Here is a 6,000-nt window from a genome sequence, read left to right on the forward strand (position 1 = left end):
TCTTCTTCTCCCGTTGATGATGCTCCTTAGCTTTTCTCCTTTTCCTTACTATTTTGTTGGCTTTTATTTGGAACTCCTTAATGTTGCTTTTTCCTTAGTTTAGCAACTTTTTGGAAGGTTTGTTTTTGTTTCCCTTGTCTTTTTGGGGTTAGATGACAAATTTATCACCCTTGTTTTAGGGTTTATATATAAATGTTCGGTTGTGCTCTTTGCCCTTTTAATATTTGGACTTTCTATTGCATTAAAAATGCCTTAATAATCCGTGACTTCGATAAATACGGATTTTTAAAAGAGGGCCCTTCTATGTTAACGACACTGATGAAGATGATGTCTCATCTTCATATTGTTGCAAATATATGAAACATGAAGTTGACAATAAAAGAGAAATAATTTGAAGAAGTTTTATGTTTTGAACTTTCAAATAAATTGCGTGCATCATTCTCATAATTGTTCATACAACACATTCATAACTGCTTTCATTGTTGCAGGTTTACAAATACAAATTTGAGTCTATTATCCCGTGACTAAATTTTTGGCCTTAACCTAAAACTCGTGGGAATATGGAATATCTTGCATCCTTTTCGTGAGTTCGAACTCCTTTGAAAAGTTTTCAAGGTTTCTTCAAGGTTTTTGACTCAGGCTGAACTATGCCTTTGGTTTTTTTTACTTCCTTCTATATGCATAGTCCCCCTAGTGTTGGAGCTTTAAAGTATGAAATTTCAAACACTGGATCACTCCTTTCTTTTGGTCCATTCCCTGAAAAGAAAAATACGAATGAAACTCAGAGATAATTATTTAGATGATGACTACATAACCCCCCTTTTTCCATTAGAAAAGTTACAACCTAGACCGGGAATAACTCAGTATTCCGCGTGTCTTTTAGGTTTAATATCATCATTTGGTACGGACCAGCTTTTTGTCTATCATCTAAAATGGTTAGTAAAATTCAAAAGAGAAAAATAAAATTGAACTTGCATGATACCTGACCATGGGTATTTTCCTCGTATAGAAGTAATACTTCTTCAAATGAATTGCATTCTAGTTCGATGGTAGAACATTTCCATCCATGGTTTCCAACTCGTATGCTCCTTTTCCAGCGATGCCTCAAACCTTATATGGGCCTTGCCAATTTGGGCTCAACTTTCCTGCATTGGCTGCTTTTGTTGACTAAAACACCTTTTTGAGGACGAAGTCCCCAATCATGATGTACCTCAAATTAGCTTTCCAATTGTAATATCGTTCAATCATCTATTTTTGAGCTATCAATTGAATTAATACTGCTTCTCTCCTTTCTTCTAATAAATCAAAATTTACCCGCAACTCCTCCTTATTTGCCTCTTCGGTAGCATGTGTGCACCTCCTACTTGGTTCACTTATTTCCACAGGAATTAAAGTTTCTACACCATATGCAAGTGAAAATGGAGTCTCACCCGCACTAGTTTTTGTTGTCGTTCGATAAGCCCATAATACCCCCGGTAATACTTCTGGCCATTTGCTCTTTGATTTTATGTAACGACCCGACCGGTCATTTTGGGAATTATCACCCCGTTAGGCGTCTTAAGGCCTCAAGAAGTTTTGTAATGTGAATTATAACTTGCATATGTGGTCGAGACTAGTTTTTAGATGATTCGTGATTTAATTAAAAGAACAATTCTTATTTTTGAAGCTTAAATAAAAAGAGTTGACCGGAATTTAACTTTTATGTAGACGACTCTGAAATGACATTTTGATGATTTCAATAGCTTTGTATGGTGATTTTGGACTTAGGCGTGCGTCCGGATTTGGATTAGAAGGTCCGTAGGGTAATTTGATGCATTTTGGCGAAAGTTGAAAAAGTTGAAGTTTTGGAAGGTTAAGAGAGTTGACTTTGGTGATATCAGGGTTGGATTTCAATTCCGAGAATTGGATTAGCTCCGTTATGTCATTTGGGAATTGCATGCACAATTTGACATCATTCCGGGTTGATTTGACATGTTTCGACACGAGTTTTGGAAGTTTGAAGATTTGAAAGTTCTTAAGTTCGTTTCGTGGTGTGATTTGTAGTTTCGACATTATTTGCTGTGATTTGAGGCCTCGAGTAGGTCCGCGTGGTGTTATTGAACTTGTTGATATGTTTGGATAGGGCCCCGGGGGGCCCGGGTGTGTTTCGGACGAGTTTCTGATGATTTTCATACTTGTGATCAGGTCTGCTTCTGGTGAGTCCCACTTGCTTATTTTGGAGCGCAAGTGTGGGATCAATTCTGCGTACTATGTGTCACTTTTGTGATGATGGAGCCTGGTCGGGATTTCCGCTTTCGCGTTGAGGGATCGCATGTGCGATCGTCACATCTACGGGTTATGGATCGCAGCTGCGAGGCAGACCGCTTCTGCGGTTGTTTGGGTGCATCTGCGAAGGTGTAGGTGCGACCCTCTTTTGCGCAGGTGTGCGTTTTGGTCCAGGCAGTGTGAACCGCAAATGCGGAGTTTTACTTGCAAATACGAGAGCACAAATGCGCTTCCTTGTCCGCAAATGCGGAAGTTCTAGACAGAATCATATAAGTCAATGGTATGGCCATTTTCTTTATATTTTGAGTTGTAGGCCTCAGTTTTGGGAGATTTTTTGTGGGTTTTTCAAGAAACTCATTGGGTAAGTGTTCTTTACCCGAATCATATTATATTTCATGAATTCATTGCTATTTTCAACATTTAATTAGTGAATTAAGTTAGAAATTTGGGGAAGAATTTGTAGAAATCTTTCAAAATGTAAAATGATGATTCGAAGGATGAATTGATATCGGAAATTGGTAATTCTTGTATGTTTGGACTCGTTATCGATTGAGGTTTGGATTTTATAATTTTGGTTGGTTCCAAGGTGCGGGCCCGGGGTTTGACTTTTGGGTTGACTTTAAGTTCTTGTTAAAGATTGAAGTTTTATTATCCATAATTGTTTTCTATGAGTTTTATTTATGAGTTGAAGTTATTTTGATTAGATTTGAGCCGTCCGAAGGGTGTTTCACTCGAGAAGGTCATTTTAGAGTAACTGTCTAGCTTCTTTGAGGTAAGTATCGTGCCTAACTTTGTGTGGGGGAACTACCCCTTAGGATTCGATTCTTTTGTCCTAATTGTGTCATGCGAAGGCCGAGTACGCGAGGTGACGAGTACGTGCTTGGACTTATTTATAAAAATTTGACTGTCTAGTGCTCTTAGGTTCTTATGTCCATTATTTATGAAGTTTCTTTGTCATGTTAAATTTCTTATTTACTAAATTCACCCTTATGTGTCTTAATTGGAATTAACTGCTTCATGTTCTACCCTTATTGTCGATTAAACTCTTATGTGCCTTAACTGAAGTTGTTGCCTCTTTTATCGTCATGCTATCTTTCCGTAATTGCTTAACCTCAATTGAAATCATTGTTATCTTTCCGCAATTGCTTAAACCTTAATTGAAATCATTATTATGTCTTCTGTAATTGCTTATCCTCAATGGAAGTTTATTACCCCTTTCATTGTTGACGTATTCTTATTTGGGGTCATTGATTCATGCAATCTCTCTTGTTGTCGGATTGCACTTTCATGGAATCATTGTTACACATTACCTTTCCCTTTTTGAACTATTCTTGTTGAGACTATTATTTCCCTGTTGTGTCTTTCTCTGTAAGTTCGTTCTTCCGTTTCTTTGTGTTCTGAAGTTCTTGTGTTGATTTACTTGTCGTATTCTTGTGTTATTGTTGTTGTTACTGTTGTATTACATGTTGTTGGGCCAAGGGCTATATGTGGTTGTGATATTGAAACTATTTTGAGGGCATGTTGTGGTATGTGTGCACAGATGGTGAAAGCCATTTATTTGAGTTGGTATGTTTTAGGCATACATGTTTTGTTGAGAAGATTATTATGTGTTTGCCCGAGGTTTCTGCCATGCGGTTGTTACTGTGGTGCACGAGGTTTCTGCCGTGCGGTTGTTATTGTGTTGCATGAGATTTTTGTCTTGTGATTGTTATTAATATGCATGCGGTTGTATAGGGTTTGGGTGTTGAAACGCATGCGGTGAGATAATGTGGGCTTGGGATTGAAATACGTGGCTATTAGGGGAACTACTAGAAGCTATGCAGTGTGATAAGGCGGGCTAAAATACGAGATGCTATTTCGGGAAAATAATTTTCAAAAACTAAATATAAAGGCTACTGCGGTGATATAAGGAAAGTTGTGACTCATTTTACGATTTGATATTATGAGGCAGTACCTTGGGAATACTCTTGTTGTCATTCCCCTTTTCTGTGCATTTGTCTTTGATTGTTGTTTTCCTTAGCATACTATTAATAGTTTTCCTCTGTGTTGCACTATTGGCTCAGCTCTGTGTAGCTAATATTGTTGTGCTGGTCACTGCTTCAAACTTCATTGCTACTTCTATTACACCGTACAATTTTGTGGTGATCGTTGCTTATGTGTCATTCATTGACTCTACTCTTATTTGTTGACTGGAATTATGGTAGAACACTTGCACAAGCATACTCATAGTTAAATCACCTATATCGGTTTTAAAAGGTGAATCTTAACGACATTAACCCTTATACGTACTCTTGTCTTCTTGCCTTCTGTGTGAGGATTATTTTATTGGCACGTGAGTCGTCCGTGCGGTTATGAGTTGTAATGTGAGCACAAGATGAGACGTGATTATGAGGTTCGGTACCTCGTGGAAATGCTTGAACATATCTAGTGTGAAAGCGGTTATTCTTATTGAGTTATTGCTGGTTTTCCCTTTATTTGGTTTCCCCGGACATAGACTGTGATTAGTTACTCTATAACATTATTACCTGACTACTTTCTGTTGAATATTGTTGTTACTATCTATCATTTCAAGTATTGTTTTGTATTCCTTATCCTGCTTAGCTTTATATATTGTTCCTCTGTTAATTCATCTACACACTTGTTCATGTTGTTTAGTCTGGTAGGTGTCTTAACTGTCTATCGTCACTACTACTATACCGTGGTTAGTCTTGATACTTACTGGGTACCACTGTGGTGTACTCATACTATATTTTTGTATATTTTTTAGCAGATCCGGGTGCCTCGATTGTTGTTGATTATTAGCTGGCTGGTCTAGCTGTGGAGACTCAAGGTAAACATGGCGTCACGTTCGCAGGCCTCAGAGTCACCTTCTGATATTTACATTGTACTGTTTAATTCCATCCGAATAGTTGTATATAAGGATTTTCTAGCAAACTCAGTAGAGCTTATGACTTGCACTATCGATTTTGGGAATTGTAATTTGTATAAAATTTTATCTCATATTTTTTTATTTGATGGTTGAATCCTTTTAATTATTTAGTAAATGTAGGATTGCCTAGTCTTAGATACTAGGTTCCGTCACAATATCCTACAGAGGGAAATCAGGGTCGTGACAAGTTGGTATCAGAGCTCTAGGTTTATAGGTGCTACGAGTCATAAGCAAGATTAGTAGAGTCTTGCGGATCGGTACAGAGACGTCTGTTCTTATCTTCGAGAGGCTACAGAACTACTAGGACAGTTTCACTTCTTTCATTCCTATCGTGCAAGTTTATTGATCTCAGAGTTTGAACCATTGTCATTCTATTCGCTCACAAATGGTGAGGACACGAGCTGCAGTTACCGACAAGGCTTCCCCAGAGTCGGCATTGCAAGGGACCGGGGTAGAGGCAGAGGCCGAGGAGGAGCACGTGATACTGCTAGAGCACCCATCAAGTCAGGCGTTAAGGAGCCTCTATTAGCATTCGTTGGGGTACAGATACCAGAGGCGCCTGCGGTTAACCTAGGACTTAAGAGAGCGACATATCAGTGGTGGTGAGCGTATAAGTTGAGTAGTCCGGTCGACGCAACTTCTCTTTCATGGGTTCAGTTTTTAGAGGTGTTCTTGAGAGAGTTTGTTCCCCAGACCCTTCGGGATGCATGACGCGTGGAGTTTGAGCAGCTGCACCAGGGAACTATGTCAGTGTCAGAGTATGCCGCTATATTCAATGAATTGTCCAGACATGTACCTACTTTTGT

Source organism: Nicotiana tabacum, chromosome 12 (assembly GCF_000715075.1).
Source record: "Nicotiana tabacum cultivar K326 chromosome 12, ASM71507v2, whole genome shotgun sequence".
NCBI lineage: Eukaryota > Viridiplantae > Streptophyta > Magnoliopsida > Solanales > Solanaceae > Nicotiana > Nicotiana tabacum.